The following is a 20,013-nucleotide window of genomic DNA, read 5'->3' as shown; positions in this document are numbered from 1 at the left end:
CTCCATGCTCTTTTGTTCCCAAGGCTAGAGTGAGTATGTCTTTTGAGCCTTCTACTAATATTTTCCCCTCCTCAACTTGCTTTCGTATCTCAGCCTACATTCAAGAAAGTAAAATTTGTAAGAATTTGAACAACATAAAAGTGTTTAAGGATTTGATCAAACACATATATGATAAATGGAACTTACAATCCAGTCAGCGACCTCCTGAGCAGGGCCATCGAGCTCGCCGTTTTTGTTCTTGTGTATTCTAATCCATAAGTCTGCCCTGTCATATATAGTCAGTTGGTGGCCCAACTCTTTCTCCAACTTTTCTTCAACTTTCTTAACACCACCTCGGCCCGCATGGTGATTGTAAGTATTTTGACTCTTGATATCTTGCATTTTCTTTCTCTTTTTTTCCCATTCAGGACTACATCTTTTGGCAACAAATTCTTTCCAGACTTCGGGCTTGTAACATGAAGCATAAGCATCTGGAGGACGATCGAGCATTGCTGGAACTTTATCTTTGTATTTGAAAATTAGGTTCCTTGTTAGGAATGCTTTCCAGTCTTTCCATCTTCGTCCAACAGTTTTTAAGGTAGAATGCTTAGCTTCTGGGCCTAACTTGAACATTGACTGCAAAAATTAGCAATAATAGTTAGAATGACATTAAATATTCAACTACATATGCAAATTAATCTTAGCTATTAGCATTACCTTGATGTACTCCCATAATAGATTTTTAAATTCTATTGGAACTTTTCTCCAATCATTGTATGACAGTGGAAGATTTCGTCTTGCATACAAGCCAATCTGGCTAACCAGTTCATTTGCAGTGTCCCCAATGCACTGACCCCATTGGTTGTACTCGACTTCGAGGAGTATTCCTTCAATCCTATTCTTTATATGCTTCAGACCCTTATATGCCCCCTACCATTTTTCTTCTTTGGTTGTGAATCAGGGTCAGGTTTCGGTTCGGGTACAGCTGGATCAGATTCAGATTCACCACCAATGGATTGTCCCCAAAGGGCAAAATTATCACCATAGTCATCGGGATCATCCATAGTCAATGTACCTACACATTAAAGCAAATTAATAATATATAAAAGTAACATAGAAATTTAGATTAGGCGCAAAAAAATATAAAATAATATAAAACAAAACACACCAATATTTATAGATTGATAGTTTACTCAATCCATAATCCTTCACCGTCTTCACGAGAAGAAATGATTTCGTCCCGAACGGCGACATCAATTGGTGGTGGATTGATTTCAAAAGTTTTATTATTGAGATATAAATCTCCACCAGACTCTTGGTAATCATAATCTTTTGGTTGTGTTGTTAGAACAACAGACCAACGACCATCTAGTGGGTCACTCATATAAAATACTTGTTTTGCCTGGGATGCCATTATAAATCGATCAGACTTGTGTCCTACTCGATTCAAGTCCACTAGCTTGAATCAAACTCATCTTCTTTAACTCCATTATCACTCCTCGCCCAATCACAAAGAAAAATGGGGATTTGAAAGCTAATGTAATCTAATTCCCAAATTTCTTTGATTACACCATAAATGGTCATATCACATTCAATAGGGTTTTTTGTCTTTTGAACTAGCTACTTGGATAGCACTAGCAACAATCATGACACCACTATTTTGTGTTTTTTCTAGAAGCATCACGATCTTTCGTGTTAAATTGAGTACTATTTATGTAGTATGATTGATACTTTAGTACAGTAAATGAAGGAAAATGCGATATCGAAAGTAGCAATCGAGATACATTGTTCGGGGAGTCACTCATTTCCACAATCACCTAGCATAAATGAAATTAATTAGTAGTTACATCAAATGATTATGAAAAAAAAGTACCAATTTCAAATCACTTGGTATTGCATAATACCTTTTCTTTCAACCATGTACTAAAATTTCAATAATGTTCATCTTGCACCCATTTGTGGTTCCTCGACTTACTAGGATAAGTAGTCTTGATCCAATCAAAATGTTTCCTTCAAGATTTAGTTAAACATTATTATTATTAGTACACTTTTGATTTGAATTGAATATTAAAAATTAAATTAAACTTACTCAATGTACGGTTGAACCTCATCAACATTTTGCAAAACGAGTCGGTGTGCTTCATCTCGATCAGCTCGACTTACGTCGCAAACAGAAACACCCCGACCCCCTTTACTAATTTCATTATCAATCCGAGGAAGACACGACCCAACACTTGCTACATTTGACAAGAAGTCTGAACAAAATTCTACAGCCTCTTCAATGATGTAGGATTCAACAATTGAACCCTCTGGCCTGCTTTTGTTTCTTACATAACCCTTTAGGATTTTCATGTACCGTTCCATTGGGTACATCCATCTCAAATACACTGGCCCACACATTTTTACCTCTCTCACCAGATGAACAGTTAAGTGGATCATTATGTCAAAAAAGGATGGAGGAAAAAATTGTTCTAAATAACACAACACTTCAACAATTTCTAATCGGAGATTTTCCAACTTTGACACATCTACCACTTTGCAACAAAGAGATTTAAAGAATAAACATAACCTGGTGATAGCATAGTGAGCTTTCTTAGGTAAAACAGAACGGATACTCACTGGCAGAATATGTTGCATCAGTATATGATGATCGTGAGACTTCAGTCCGGACAAAATTAATTTGTCCATATCTACCAAATTGGATATATTTGAAGAATACCCTTCGGGTACTTTAACGTGAGACAATGACGTACAGAAAGATCGTTTTTCTTCCTTAGTCAGGGCATAACACGCCGGTGGTAGGAAAATGTTGGGTTTTATGCCCTAAATAAAACTCAATTCAATACAATCAGATTTACTTATTAATATAGATCAGAAATAACATTTAATGTTGCATGGTTTACATGATTTATTTCATGATTATATGTACATAATGTATAAATTCATCTGAAACCCTTTTCACATACTTGATCCTGTTTATTGTGCCGTCGACACATTGGAAAGTAAACATGACTATGTGAATAAAGTTTCCTAGATTTAACAGACATAGGGTTTTACTGATATGATAATCTACAACAGAGTTTACTTGCATTTGGAGAAGTGCTATGTTCTTTCCAGAGCAGTGGTTAAAGTGAAGCTCAGGTTGGATGCATGGAGTATGCATTGGAAGGGACCGATATTGAACTTTGACTTAGATTTAGTTAAACTTACCGTAAAATCTATTCAAGTCAATATCGCCAAGTTGATCCTAGATCAAATGTTCTTAATCCTGTTATGATTAGGCTCAATCTTGAAAGGATATTCGTGTTCTTTGATTTGTTAGTTAAGCCTACTTTTAGGTCAGGGTGATACGTACATTTTGGAAACACGGTAGTGTAATTGAGTGGGAGCGCTAGCATAAACATGGAATCTATAGCTTCTATCTGGCGAATAGTAAGCAAAGGATGATCTCCTTCGAGCTTGACCAAACGAACATAAATGGTGGAGTACTCATTTCACATAAGCTGAAATATCATTTATATCGGGTCAAGTGTTTTAAGGATAAAATACATTGTAGGGTGTAACGGTAATCTAATCCTTTTACAGTGTAGATCATTCATATAGAGGATCATTGATCACATTAGGATTATAACAATGGATAACTAATGATGCGTCTATATGGTGGAACATATAGAGCATTCTATTATACTGAGAGTGCAATTCTAAGTTCTATGCGTGGATTCAACGAAGAATTAATAAGTTAGTGAATTTTAGTAATAAATTCTTGATCTACTTATTGGAAGCTCGGTTATATAGACCCATGGTCCCCGAACTAGTTGAGATAATATTGCTTGTAAGACTCATATAATTGGTTTTGATTAATCAATTATAATTCTCAAATTAGACTATGTCTATTTGTGAATTTTTCACTAAGTAAGGACGAAATTGTAAAGAAAGAGTTTTAGGGGCATATTTGTTAATTATGATACTTTGTATGGTTCAATTAATAAATATGATAAATGACAATATTATTTAATAATGATTTATAGTTATTAAATAGTTAGAATTGGCATTTAAATGGTTGAATTAGAAAATTGGCGTTTTTGAGAAAATCAGATGCAGAAAAGATAAAACTGCAAAATTACAAAAAGTGAGGCCCAAATCCACCAAGCGTGGCCGGCCACTTTTGTAGGCAAAACTGATATTTTCATTATTTTAATGCCTAATAATTCAAACCTAACCCTAGTGGAATGCTATAAATAGATAGGGTAGGCTTCAGGAAAATTACACTTAAATTTTCTATTTTTCCTTCAGAGAAAAACTTGAGCCTTCTCTCTCCCTATCTTTGGCCGAACCCACTTTCTCTTTCTTCTTCATTGAAATTTCAAAATTCTTAGTGTATGAGTAGTGCCCACACACAGCAAGTGATACCTCAATCATAGTGAGGAAGATCGTGAAGAAAGACTTTCAGCAAGAAAGAGGTTTCAGCATCAAAGATTCAGAGAAAGAGATCCAGGTTCAGATATTGATAATGCTCTGCTACAGAAAGGAATCAAGGGCTAGATATCTGAACGGAAGGAGTCATTTAATTCCGCTGCACCTAATGTAAGGTTTCTTTAACTTTATACGTGTTTATTTCATCGTTTTAGAAAGTTCATATTTAGGGTGTTAATCAACATACTTGTGAGTAGATCTAAGATCCTGGTAAAATAAATTCCAAAAACTTGCCTCAGAGTCATGGTAATTGATTTACTTGCAAGAAATTTGGACTTTAAAACGATTGTTTGTTTGTTTTTGGATGGTATCATGTTGTATTGAGTGTTATTTGATGATTGATTGGTGTTTGAGAATTTTGGTTAAAAATAATTGAATATCTATTTCTGAAATTATTTTTATTGGATTGTATGGAAAAAATTAAGCAAGTTACTTTTTTACAGAACTCAATTTCGATTTAATTTGAATTTGTTATGATTTTTTGAAGATTCGAAAAAAACGGAGTTGTGCTGAAATTCTCATGCGCGCGCGAAAACTGTCCGTACAGCTCGCATTTTTTTCGTTTTTCTTCGATTTTTTATGCTTTTTCATGCAATTAACTTTCGATTTTTTGTGTAGTTCTGTATTTATACTATTACTATTCCTAATTCAATTCTAATTATCATTATGAATTAATTTAATATTTTTTAAATTTAATTCAAGATATTAGTGTAATTTGAATTTGAAAATAGTTAGTATCTATCTTTTTTCCTTAATAATCTATCTTATTTTTAAATTTGATTATATCTTATCTTATTTTTAAATTTAAGGTCAGATTTTAAATATTTTAAATTATTTTTTTATTAAATAATTTGACCTTATTTAAATTTAAAATGTAAAGTCATTTTTTTGGCAAGTTAGTTGACAAAATAATTTTTCCATTTATGGTAAGATTGCTATGCATTCATATTCGATTTCTTGCCTTATAAAATCGGATTGTAGTTGCTCTTTTCCTTGTTTGGAAAGTTGCACTTTCACCTGAACTTTCCTTTGTTGAAATCTTCTCAAAAGAGAAGGAATTCTCTTTTGGAAAGTTGTCTTTTTTAGGGAAACTTTGATTATTGCCTTTTCCTTATTGATTTCGATTGTATCTTGATACAATCAGAATATCTAATCTGTTTTTGGCAAGAACCAAGCATTGATAAAAGATCGGACCCGATTTTAGCAAGTTTCCCGTTTCTAGTCAGATCTGCTGCGTCAGCATCCGAATCTGATGTAGCAGATCGTGTTTCTTTTGGAAAGTTTTTGTACAGTTGTAGATTCAAACTTGTGGTTGCCTCTTTGGTTTCTATGTTCTATAAATAGAGCCTAGAGAGCAACCATTCGAATCACCTCTTCCATTATTCATTTTTTGCATTTATCTTTTGAGAGAAGAGAGTGTTTCTTTGTTTTGTGAGAGCCTAGTTGTTCATCTGGGTTCTAGTTGTTCTATTTCTGTTCTTACTCTATCCTAGAGGTTGTGAAGAACTACTTGACTGAACAAGAGATTGGTCTTCGGGAGAAGACTTGATAAAGCCTTACTTCGGGAGGAAGTAAGCACTTGGTCTTCGGGAGAAGACTTGTTGAAGCCTTACTTCGGAAGGAAGTAAGCACTCACACTTTAAAGACGAAGGGAGTTCGGGCTTGAAGGTGTTTCAAGAAGTCAGATTCATAAAGTGGATTACAAAGGATTGCGGCAATACTTTAGAGGGAGTCTAAACTTGTTTAAGTCAATTGTCTTTGTAATTTTGATACTTTATTAATTGATTTCATTCTCTGGGCATGGCCCCGTGGACTAGGAGTGTTCGGGAGAACACTGATACCACGTATAAATCTCTTGTGTCAAGTTATTTATTTTTCTGCAAATATTTTATATTACGCATTACATTTCTTTGTAGCAGAAATTTCTTCTTCTTTGCAAACGTTTACAGTTTTAATATTTTCTTATATACAACTGACATTTGCAAAAACACGGTTTTTCAATTCGTATCAGAGCGAGACACTAAACTCTTAGTGTGGTCCTATAACGTTTTTGTGTTAAAATGTCATTTTTTGCCGAAGGAAGTTTGATTTCTAGACCACCATTGCTTAATGATTCTAACTATCCTTATTGGAAAGTTAGAATGAGGGCCTTCATCAAATCTCAAGATGAGAAAGCTTGGAGAATGGTTATATCAGGTTGGTCTCTTCCAGTTGAGATAGATTCTTCAGGTAACACTTCTATAAAATCTGAACTGGATTGGTCTATTGAAGATGATAAACTTGCTGCCTACAATAGCAAAGCCTTGCATGCTATTTTTAACGGTGTAGGAGAAGGATACATTAAACTTATATCATCTTGTGTTTCTGCTAAGGAAGCTTGGGAGATCCTTCAAACTCAGTTTGAGGGAACTTTTGATGTGAAGCGATCTAGATTTATCATGCTTCAAACTAAATTTGATGAGCTTAGAATGTCTGATAATGAAACCTTAACTGAATTCTATGAAAAATTATTTGATATTGCTAATGAATATTTTGCTCTTGGTGAAAAGCTTGATTACTCTGTTCTTATGAGAAAAATTGTTAGAGTACTTCCAGAAAGGTTTGATACTAAACTTTTGGCAATGGAGGAAGCTAAAGATTTTAGCACTATGAAGGTGGAAGAATTGATGGGTTCCTTACGTACTTTTGAATTAAATCAACAGATTAAACAAAAGGACAAACCCAAATCCATTGCTGATAAAGGTAAAAGTATTGCTTTGAAAGTTGCTGATAATGAATGTGATGATGAGATTGCTTTATTAACAAAGAATTTTCAGAACTATATGAAAAAGATGGGAAATAAACAGAATATTTCGAAAGTTTCAAAAGGTAATACTTTTATTAAACCATCTGTCTCTAACAAAAAGGGAATTCAGTGCAGGGAATGTGAAGGTTTTGGGCATATTCAATCTGAGTGTGCAAACACTCTGAAAAAGAATAAGAAAAGTTTCAATGTCACTTGGAGTGATGATGAAACCGAAAGTGATGAAGATAATTCTGAAAATGTTGCCCTAACTTCTGTTATGACTAATGTGTTGTGTGATTCACAGGTAAAAGCTAGATTGGTATGTTTGAATAATACCACCAAACAAGAGGGATCAGATTCAGATGAGTCTGAAATCTGTGAAGAGTCTCTTACTGAATCATACAAAGTCATGTATGAAAAATGGATTCAGGTTGCTTCTGAAAATAGAGAGTTGAATAAATTGAATAAAAAATTTTCTCATCAAATTGAAATGTGTGAACTGAAAATAAAAGAGTATGAGACAAATGTTTGTGATAAAGATGAAAAAATCACTCTCTTAAAGAAGGAACTTGAAAATTTTAAGAAAAATATTCAAATGCTTAACCCTGGATCTTCTATTTTTGAAAAAGCACAGAATGCAGGTCAAAGAGGTTTCGCAGGCATTGGATCAAATGGAATGGAAAATTCTGGAGTCACGAAGTTTGTAAAATCTAGTGTTCCAACGAATCATTCTGAGGCTACAAAGTCTGCTGCAACAGCTTTCACGTACCGTTGTAGCAAGAGCTGTTTCTGATGTCGCAAAATCTCCAGGATTTTCGAAAAGAGTAAGATCTCAGGTAAAAAGATTTGTTCCTACTTGTCATTTTTGTGGTAGAAAAGGACATATCAGACCTAAATGTTTCACGTTGAAAAATTTGTTTAAAACAAATTATTTTGGTAATTTGAAATTTTTTCAAAAGAAACATAGTGCTTTGAAACAAAAATGGATTGAAAAAGAAAAATGTCTAGTTGGTTTTTCTGATAAAAGTGCTGCTTCTCAAATGTGGTATTTTGACAGTGGTTGTTCTAGACATATGACAGGTGACAAGGATTTTTTAATGAATATCAGACCAATGCAATGTGGTGAGGTCACGTTTGGTAATGGCTTAGCTGGAAAAGTTGTTGGTATGGGAACTCTAAATTTTGAAGGGTTACCTAGACTGAAAAATGTGATGTTAGTTGAAGGACTAAGGGCTAATTTACTTAGCATTAGTCAAATTTGCGACCAAAGGTATACTGTTTCATTTGATAGTGATCATTTTTATGTTCTTAATGATGATAATGAATGTATCTTGCAAGGATTTCGGTCCAATAATAACTGTTATACTCTAACCCCTGTGTTTACTTGTCATTCAGCTATCAACAATACCACAGATTTGTGGCATGCCAAGCTTGGGCATATTAATTATAAAAACCTGAAAAAATTGTCAAATGCAGGTATTGTTCGAGGACTTCCCAAGCTTGGTAAGGAAAGTGTTGGTAAGTGTGAACCGTGTCAACTTGGGAAGCAATTAAAAATCACTCACAAACCTGTGTCTGATATCAATACCTCAAAAGTATTAGAATTGCTTCACATGGATCTTATGGGTCCAATCCAAGTTGAAAGTTTGAATGGTAAACGATATCTTTGTTTGTGTTGATGATTTCTCTCGTTTTACTTGGGTAGATTTCTTAAGAGAAAAGTCTGACACTTTTGATGCTTTTAAAACTCTTTGTTTGAGATTAAGAGTTGAGAAAGGTTGTAATATTGGGAAAATTGTTCGAATTCGAAGTGATCATGGTAAGGAGTTTGAAAATTTTGTGTATGATGATTTTTGCAAGTCTACAGGTATAACTCATGAATTTTCAGCTCCCAAAACTCCTCAACAAAATGGAGTTGTTGAGAGGAAGAATTGAACATTACAGGAAATGGCAAGAGTGATGTTAAATAGCAAGAAGTTGACAAAGAGCTTATGGGCTGAAGCTATTAACACAGCTTGCTATATAATAAACAGAGTGTTTATCCGTCCAGGTACCTCAAAAACATCTTATGAAATTTGGAAAGATTTTTCAGAGTTTTCCACAGAAGCCAAGATAGATAGTCTCATGGATGCTCCTCCAGAAGCAGCAAAAGCAGATCCTGATGCAGCAGAACCCATTTCTGATGCTGCAAATGACGAATCTGCTGCTGCAACTGAGACTAGAGAACCAGAACCGTCTATCTTGACTCATCCAAACATCATCACTGATTCTATTCAGAAAGAACCAAGCACCAGAGTCAAATTGAATCATCCAAAAGATCTCATTCTTGGAAATCCTGAAGAAAGCATGGTAACTCGCAGAAGGTATGTTAATTTAATCAACTTTCTTTGTTTTGTTTCTCAATATGAACTGAAAAATGTGAAGGAAGCCATGACCTTTGAGGAATGGCTCAATGCAATGCAAGAGGAACTCAACCAATTTGTACGCAACAAGGTATGGATTTTGGTCTGAAGACCAAAAGGTATAAATGTAATTGGAACAAAGTGGTTATTTAAAAATAAAAGTGATGAGTTCGGTACAATTGTGAGAAACAAGGCTCGTTTGGTGGCACAAGGATACACACAGGTAGAAGGTATTGATTTTGATGAAACTTTTGCTCCTGTTGCAAGATTAGAATCAATTCGTTTACTTTTGTGTATTGCTTGTATTTTGAATATTAAATTGTTTCAAATGGATGTGAAATCTGCCTTCCTAAATGGTATTTTGAATGAGGAAGTTTATGTTGAGCAACCAAAAGGATTTGAAGATCCTCAATTTCCAGACCATGTGTACAAACTTGAAAAAGCTTTGTATGGTCTAAAACAAGCTCCTCGAGCTTGGTATGAAAGGTTGACTCAATTTTTACTTTCTCATGACTATCAAAGAGGTAGTGTGGATAAAACTCTTTTCATCAAGCATATAAAATCTGATTTTATCATTGCTCAAATTTATGTTGATGATATAGTTTTTGGTTCTACATCTAACCATGAAGTGCAGGTATTTGTTGATCAAATGAAAAGTGAATTTGAAATGAGCATGGTTGGTGAGCTTACTTTCTTTTTGGGTCTTCAAGTGAGACAAATGGAAGGAGGTACATTTGTATCTCAAAGTAAGTATGCTAAGAACCTTGTCAAGAAATTTGGCCTTGAATCGGCTAAGCATGTAAGTACTCCAATGAGCACCACATTGAAATTGACAAAAGATGAGAATGGAGTAAAGGTAGACACTACACTTTATCGTAGCATGATTGGAAGTCTTTTGTATTTAACTGCTACTCGTCCTGATATTTGTTACAGTGTGGGAGTGTGTGCTAGATATCAAAGTAATCTTATGGAATCTCATGTATCAGCTGTAAAAAGGATTATTAGATATGTTAATAGCACTCCTGATTATGGAATTTGGTACTCGAAAGATACTAATTCTAATCTTGCTTGTTTTAGTGATGCAGATTGAGCAGGCAATGCTGATGATCGAAAGAGCACAAGTGGAGGGTGTTTCTTTCTTGGGAATAATCTAGTATCTTGGCATAGCAAGAAACAAAATTCCATCTCCTTGTCCACTGCCGAAGCTGAGTACATAGCTGCTGGCAGTTGTTGTACTCAACTTTTATGGTTGAAACAAATGTTGATTGATTATGGATTTGAATTGGATGTTTGGACTATTTTTTGTGATAACACTAGTGCCATAAATATTTCCAAAAATCCTGTTCAACATTCTAGAACAAAGCACATTGATATAAGGCATCACTTTATCAGGAAACTTGTTGAAAATAAATCATTTTGACAAAGGCCCTAGATGCAAGTCGCTTTGACTCCCTCAGAAAGTCTTTGGGAGTTTGCATTGTTTAAATCTCTCTTGTTCATATTTTTGTACAATATTGTTATGTGATTCTTTTCTAGCGTTTAATCTTCTTTCATTGTATTTTGACAAATCATGTTTATGCTTTTGGATTATAATTAGTTAGGATCTCATTCTTATCATACTTTGTGATGTTGTGTTAAAAGGTTCATGTTACTCTTTATTTGTGTCTAGTATCAAATAATGTACTTATACAGAGTTGAGCAATTTTTGTTTCAGTCTTGTCAGGCCCCTTGCTGGAATAGAGCTACCCATACTGAGGTGTGAAAGCCATCTGTTGAGTAAGCTGGAACATTGTAATTAGCAACTATGATGAGGATGCACTACCATAGAAAAGGGCTACCTTCAGTATGGTGTGATAGCATCCAGTTGCGGGATCAAATTGAAAAAGGCGAAAATGAAAAATCTTGCCAAGGACAATGATCCTATTTTCACTGCACACACTTATGTCTAACAAGTGTGTTCAAATTTGTAAGTCTCCTCTATTAAAATTAAATTGATAATCCTGGTTCACAATTTTTAGTAACATGCATATCTTTTTCCTCAACATCAATTAAGTATGATTTATTCCTGAGATACTAATTAGTTATTTTCCTTAAAAGCATAACATGTATTTTATTTTGTCAATTGTCAATGATACTTAATTACATTGCTTGTTTCGAATCACATATATTTATTGTACACATTGTATTTTATTCTCGGTTTTACTTAAAACAAATAATAAAAAAAAGAGGAGAGAGGCGTGTGACTTGTTTCATGGGCTAAGGAAATTTTGTGCTTAAATGGTAAGTATCAACATTTATTCTTCCTTGATTTATTTTTGATATGTTTCCATTTAAAGATTGATCTTTTTATATGGTAATGTGTCTTTAATCTTGAAAGATTGACTTATTTTTGGAAATATTGTTGGGAATTCTAGTTTCCTTTTATTCTTTTAAAAAAAAACAAAAAAAAATGGGAAAGAAGTTGCAAGGAGTGGGCGGTTTCCTTTTGTAGTCGTGGGCTGGTGGTTTCTCAAATATTTTGAAATTGGTTTCCTTTTTGCTCAACACTCCCATGTTTATTTAATCCAATTTTTGTCATTTACTCTCACCACCTACTCGATTCTATTTCTTTGTCTCTCTTGCTTGTTTGCTGTTCATTGTCTCTTTCAGATCCAAATGGTGAGAACAAAGAACCTAGGGCATCCCAAAAAGTTGGTGGAATTCGAACAAGCCCCCTCAAATGCTCCTCTTGCTGCTCCAATCGTCTTGCTGCCATGGAGGAGGTTCAGCAAGAGATGTCCAAGCAGCTGTCCTCATTGATCAAGCTTTATGGGGCATAAGTTTTCTTTCTTTTTGTTTTTGTTGGACATATTTCTATATTTTCATTTCTTTTTGTCTTTGGCCCTTATAGATAAACAAAAAGGGGGAGTAATTGTATACTCAACTGTCTAGGGGAGTTGAGGTTTGTGTTTGTGTTTGTGTTTGTGTTTGTGTTCGTCTTTGGTCAAAGTTAACTTTTTATTTTGGTTTAATGTTGTGCTTCTCAGGGGGAGTTTTTATGTTTGTTTCGCTAACTTTGTTTTGTAGGTGTTTGTTAATTAATAATATTTTGATTTTCTAAAGTGCCAAAGGGGGAGATTGTTAGGTCCTTTTTTGGCAATTTAGTTGTCAAAATATTTTTTAATTAATGTGCATTTTATTGAGCATTCAACTTGTTTTTATCAACTCTAGACCCTTTTCTAGGGGGAGTTGTGGTTGGTTAGTACTTGTGAACATATCTTTTAAAGTTAGCTTGTTTTTGGTTTCTTTGTGATATTCGATTGTGTTACTCAGGGGGAGTAGTATCTTTTGCTCTTGCTAACTTTGCCTTGCAGGTACTTTATGTTAAAAATTATTTTGTTCATCTAAAGTGCCAAAGGGGGAGATTGTAAAGTCCTTTTTTTGGCAAGTTAGTTGACAAAATAATTTTTCCATTTATGGTAAGATTGCTATGCATTCATATTCGATTTCTTGCCTTATAAATTCGAATTGTAGTTGCTCTTTTCCTTGTTTGGAAAGTTGCACTTTTAGCTGAACTTTCCTTTGTTGAAATCTTCTCAAAAGAGAAGGAATTCTCTTTTGGAAAGTTGTCTTTTTTTAGGGAAACTTTGATTATTGCTTTTTCCTTATTGATTTCGATTGTATCTTGATACAATCAGAATATCTAATCTGTTTTTGGCAAGAATCAAGCATTGATAGAAGATCGGACCCGATTTTAGCAAGTTTCCCGTTTCTGGTCAGATCTGCTGCGTCAGCATCCGAATCTGATGTAACAGATCGTGTTTCTTTTGGAAAGTTTTTGTACAGCTGTAGATTCGAACTTGTGGTTGCCTCTTTGGTTTCTATGTTCTATAAATAGAGCCTAGAGAGCAACCATTCGAATCACCTCTTCCATTATTCATTTTATGCATTTATCTTTTGAGAGAAGAGAGTGTTTCTTTGTTTTGTGAGAGCCTAGTTGTTCATCTAGGTTCTAGTTGTTCTATTTCTGTTCTTACTCTATCCTAGAGGTTTTGAAGAACTACTTGACTGAACAAGAGATTGGTCTTCGGGAGAAGACTTGATAAAGCCTTACTTCGGGAGGAAGTAAGCACTTGGTCTTCGGGAGAAGACTTGTTGAAGCCTTACTTCGGGAGGAAGTAAGCACTCACACTTTAAAGACGAAGGGAGTTCGGGCTTGAAGGTGTTTCAAGAAGTCAGATTCATAAAGTGGATTACAAAGGATTGCGGCAATACTTTAGAGGGAGTCTAAACTTGTTTAAGTCAATTGTCTTTGTAATTTTGATACTTTATTAATTGATTTCATTCTCTGGGCGTGGCCCCGTGGACTAGGAGTGTTCGGGAGAACACTGATACCACGTATAAATCTCTTGTGTCAAGTTATTTATTTTTCTACAAATATTTTATATTACGCACTGTTACATTTCTTTGTAGCGAAATTTCTTTCTATTCGCAAACGTTTACAGTTTTAATATTTTCTTATATACAACTGACATTTGCAAAAACACGGTTTTTCATAAAATAAGATAACTATAATCATGTAATTTTAAAAAGATGTAAGATATTTTGCTAACTTTTAAATTTTGTTATTTTATTTATTTAAATTACATTTAAAATCTGAAAAAGATATTCATTTATCTTTTTTAATTTTTTATTTAATTTTTATTTATAAAATAACATTTAAATTTTTAAAAGTAGTTAGCAAATTTTGAAATGATATTTAGGTTGGTTGAAACCTAATTTTTCAAAGTTGTAGGTTTAATTTTAAATTTAAATTTTTTTAAATTTTGAATTTTTTCAAAATTTTTTTAAAAAAATTTCGAATTTTTTTTTTATTTAATTAATTATTTTCGAAATTAATTATTTAATTTAAAATTAAATAAATCCTACATCCAACTATCCAGCTAACCTTGTTGTAGGAGTATGTGTTTTAGCTTGTGTGTAAGTTTTCAAAACCTATTATTGCTTGATTGCAAATAGCCATGGTTAACTTGTTGACAGATCCAATGATCTGATTTTAACTCATGGCTCCCTTGGTCAAGTAAATAATTTGTAACAGGTATATTTACAATCTTCTTTCATCTGTGTATGACCTAGCAACATGATAGGACCCATCCAAAGTGTGCCTGTGTGAGCCTATGTGTTTAATTTCATTATAGATGCATATATGTTGTTGTTGCTAAATAAAATATCATAGTTCTTGATAAATTTTATTTAGGCCCATTTAGTTTTTGGGCCTATTCAATTAATAACAGTTGTTCATTTTAAGGTTAAATTCCTCTCTTTTGGGCCTTGTGTGAGAGTTGGGAGCCATAGTAGTGGGTACGACATACTGAACCCAGCACCCCCTCACATGAACCACCCCAATTGTGAAGGCCCATTTGCCTGATTTGAATAACTGTACTAGGTTAATTAAACTAGTTTAACCTAATAAAATTGTTTAGTAACATAATTAATTTCATTTATTTTGAAATTAATTTAAGAAAATTATAGTTTAAAGAATTTTTTATTCTAAGCTAAACTATATGTATTTTCTTGTATTTAATTAAATATAGAATTATAACCATCTAGATTCTTTCTGAAGCTTAATTTAAATTTTTCATTAAGTATTCCTATTTAAGTTGATATTTAGTTATCTACAACTAACCAACTTAAATCTGAATATCTTTTGGATTTAAAATTTCAAAATTAAGTTGAGGAATTTTAGGCATTGGTTATTAAGATTCTTTAGATATTTTTTGAGTTAATATCTTTTCAAATATTAACTTAAAGTGGAATATTTTAGATATTTTTTAAGTTAATATCTTTTCGAATATTAACTTAAAATGGAATATTTTCAAATTAAGTGGTTACAACTTAATTTTTGATATTTAATTAAATTTAAATTTGAAAATATTTAAGTTCTAGATTTTTTTCTAATACAACTTAAATTAGATATTTTTTTTTTTCAAATTTTGTGGAAAAGATACTTAGTCAAATAAGATATTTTCTAGATAGTTATTTCTAGACTACTTATTATTTCTAATATTAAATAGGAAAATATTATACATTATGAAATTAATTATTTATATAATTAATTTTGGTACAATTTATTTTAAGAATATTTTTCCTAGTATTAAACTGGAGATTAATAATTAAGCCTTCTCTACACTTAATTATTTATTTCTTAAATTTAATACATTTAATTAATTTGAAAATTAAATATCTAAGTTGATTTTCATCATGATACTTAAATATTTCTTTTTCATGACACTTAATTAAATAGAAAATTATTTTTAGTTGAAATTTATTTTTTCAACTAAATTTAAATAATTTTCAAAATATATTTTTTCTTTATTTTATTAACCAAATTTCGAAATTACATTTCTTAAATGCTGGAATTTCGAATTTTATTTGAAAAATAGATTAAAGTTGTAAATTATTTATTTTAATTTTGGACCAACTTAAATCAATAATTTTTTCATTTAATGATTAATTAAAATAAATGAAGTAAAATATATTTTTCTTTATTTTATTAATCAATTTTCGAAATTGCATTTCATAATGCAAGATGATTTTGAATTTATCTTGAAAAATAGATTAAGTTGTAAATTAATTATTTATTTTAATTAATTCTTGGATCAACTTAAATCAATGATTTTTTCATTTATTGATTAATTTAAAATAAATTGAATTAAAGTATATTATTAGAAATTGAATTAATTAGTCAAAGGAAAATCTGGATAGATGATATTTTTGCTTGAAGTATTTTTCTAGTGTATTTAATTAAATAGAAAATTAATATTTAAGTTTATTTTCATCATCATACTTAAATATTTAAAAATTTTCTTATATATTTAATTAAATAGGAAAATTATATTTTTTGTTGTAAATTAATTTTATTAATTAATTTTGGGCCAACATTAAATTAGAATAATTTTTCCAGGATTTAATTTTTATTTTAACATGCATTTTCGAAAATTGTATTCTTAAATACTTTAATTTTTCAAAATGCAATATATATATTTATAGAAAATTAAATTTGAGTTGTAAATTAATTTAAATTAATTTTGTAACAACTTAAATTGAATATTTTTCTAAATATTTATTGGAAATTATTACTAAGATGGAAATAATTCATGTTATTTTCATATCCATCTAAGTAAAATTTATAAATATTAAATTAAAATTTATATTTAGAATTTTTCATTCTAAATTGGAAATTTTAATTAATAAATATATATATTTAAAATAAAGGGAATTAAATAAAGGGAATTAAAGAAAATACAACTCTCTTTAAAATAATGAGCTTTATTATTAAGATATTCGATCTCCATTGTTGGTTTTACACCGCGTTTGTTTTAGTGAGTAATCCTCCCTAATGGAGGAACGTTCATTAGCAATTTCGCACCGTTTAATCTCGAAAGATAAGTAATTTGTAAGTATTTTATATGGTATGGATCACCCTAATGGTGGCGACTATATTTGACTTGCAAATTGCGAAACAATGGTGGAAGCTCATAAGATAGAATTGCCTTGACTCTCGCCTAAACGGGACAACGCTGAATTCCAAGCTTGATCGAATAAAAGGTTGCTAGAATGTTTAACATTTTAGATGAGATGACAACTCTATTTAATGAATGGTACCTTTGACTCTCGCCTAAACGGGACACTGATATCAGTTTATTGAAAACCTTGGAAATTATTTAGGATTGTATGTTTTAGTATTTTCACTTGTCAATCCTACTTGCTGTATGCTTATAATTTCTGAATTGTGTATGAATTTATATTGAACCATGTTATTTTCTGTTATTAAGTTGTAGTTTAATTTCGAATCTTCATTGTTGGTCTAACTTGGCTTGTTTATCTAATCAGATAAATCCCTAGTGGATTTTCACCATTAGACATACATAATAGTGTTAGATCTCGAAAGATAAATATTGTATATGCGACATCTAGCTATTCATCAATTGATGACACCTTAGACTAGAATTTTTACGATATGAAACAAGAAGATTGTATAAATAAGATTACTTTGACATTCGCTAATCGAAGCATCGTTGGATTCTTATTTATAAACGAAATTATCCTAATTCCTCTTAGCTAATTCATTTCGAATTAGCTTCAAAACATATCATTGGATGAATGGTCTATAAATCATTTCATGTCATTCTATATTTTCTCTTAAGAAATTAAATGACACATATGATTATAATCCCGAAATTCTATTCCCAATTGATATAAATCCTCAATCTTAGAAATCTCCTACTTGTATGGGCAAATCAGACTTAGAATTAAATTAGTAGTGGTGGTCCAAGATAGAATTACTCATTATATTTGGTATAAATTTAAGTCTTTGACTTTAATTTTAGATTCCAAACAGAAATTTTCTTATATTTCTAATTACAGGATGCAATACAGTTACACCTTCACAAGGGTTTAATATCCATCTTCTATTAATGGATTCAAACTGTATGGAATATGAGTTAGGTATTCTGTGACCAGGATCCACTTGCACTATTCTAAGAACTCTTTGATGTAACTATACCTAAGTCATCAAAAGACACTACCACATTTTTTTTAATCTATGGCATTTGTATCTTGTTCATAGTGGATTTGACAAGATCAATCTCTGCAAAGAGTTAATATGCCTATATCCACTGAAAGTAGTTCATCTCATTTGCAGATGAATGTACATTCCGGGTTGGATATGAGTTTTTCGTTGTATTCTTAAAACGATAACTCTAGATTATACCTTTTAGCAAGAAATTTGAAATGTTTAAAAAATTTCATTAATTTCTACCAATGGTTTAAACCATTAAGGGGTGGAGAAATAGTTAGTAGATATGCAGTTCAAAGATCATTAAATTGATTTTTGAATTATATCCAAACTTACCTCCCCAGAAATTTCGAGTTGCATGTTGATGATTAGTTACTAGTCGTTGCCTAATTCCTTCTGTGGTAATACAGTTTCAGAATGATGTAATGGTTGTATACTTAATGTAAATCATTACTAGATTCATGGATGACCTATTCAAAATCTTAAGAAAAGCTAGAACTGTTAATCATGGTTTGTTAGCTATTCTAAGTGATTAGGGGTGGACCATCCCATTGTCAATAGATAAGAAAGTATTTGTTCAAACAAATGCTACTTTTCTAAGATAATGACTAAGTCTGAAAACAAGTAGCAAATAAAGGAGATATTTTTCTTGATTCCAAAAGTGTTCTATCATCTTATATAACATATGATGATCCCACTGCCTCTGTTGTGTTGTCACAACCGAAGAGGTTAATACCATTTAGTTTTCTTAGACATAATTCACGGTACCTCATCGTAGTGGGAGAGTTTCTAGGAACTCACCTTCTTATGACTTGGAAGACACTAGTGATTAAAATCCATTGTGAGTTTAAACAAGTAATGGATTGTCAAGATAAGAAATTAAGAAGAAAAGCCAATAGAACTATGGTTTAATCCATTCACATGGAGTAACCTAAAGTTTTCTATTACAAGGACATAAAAGGAAATTTTCGTTTATAAGTCTATTCAATGGACTTAACAAACTTCCTGTTCCTAGTATTATAGGTTTGAGTTTATCTAAACCTATGGCTTGTGGTATACCTGGTAATTACTTACTCTAATGCAAGCAACTTACTTTAGTAAGATGCTGAAGCATTTTCTTTCTAATGGCAATCTATAGAAGCTTCGCAACTTCTTAGACATAGATTTTATTTATCTAAGGAAAAGTCTCAACTATTCCAGAAAAGATAAAGCCATGAAAGAATTTCATAAATCAACAGTGAGAGGTCTTAGATATGCTTTTGTATGCCTTAGACCAGACACCTGCTGTTGAGTGGGAGTAATGAGTAGGTATCAGATTAATCCAGGAGAAGAACATTGGAAGACAGTCAAGTAAATCTTAAGATTAAGAAGAGGAACTATATGTTAGTCTATAAGGGTGCATTTAAAACTCTTAGACTACACCATATCAGATTTCGAAATTTGCCTTTGTGCTAGTAAATCTTTCTGATAAGATGGTGGTTACTCTGGGGGTGGAATAGTGATTTTGGAGAAGTGTAAAAACCTATCTGAAGTCTCTAGGTCTACCAGAAAGGGACTGAATGTTAAAAGTTGCAGGAAAGGTACTTATTCAGTCTAAGGAAAGTTCTATACATTTTTGGCACCATTCCAAATTGCCTAAACTACTAGTGTTAATTTCCTGATTAACTAAAAGTAGTTGCCAAAGGTATAGAATCCAGTATCCCAAGAGAGTAGACATATAGAGAGGAATTTCACATTATCAATGATTTTGTGATTAAGGAAGAGTAATGGTGGAGAAAAGGTTGTGGTTAATTCAACCTTTCAGATCCTATTACGAG

Source organism: Cannabis sativa, chromosome 3 (assembly GCF_029168945.1).
Source record: "Cannabis sativa cultivar Pink pepper isolate KNU-18-1 chromosome 3, ASM2916894v1, whole genome shotgun sequence".
NCBI lineage: Eukaryota > Viridiplantae > Streptophyta > Magnoliopsida > Rosales > Cannabaceae > Cannabis > Cannabis sativa.
This window is presented reverse-complemented; position numbering follows the sequence as displayed.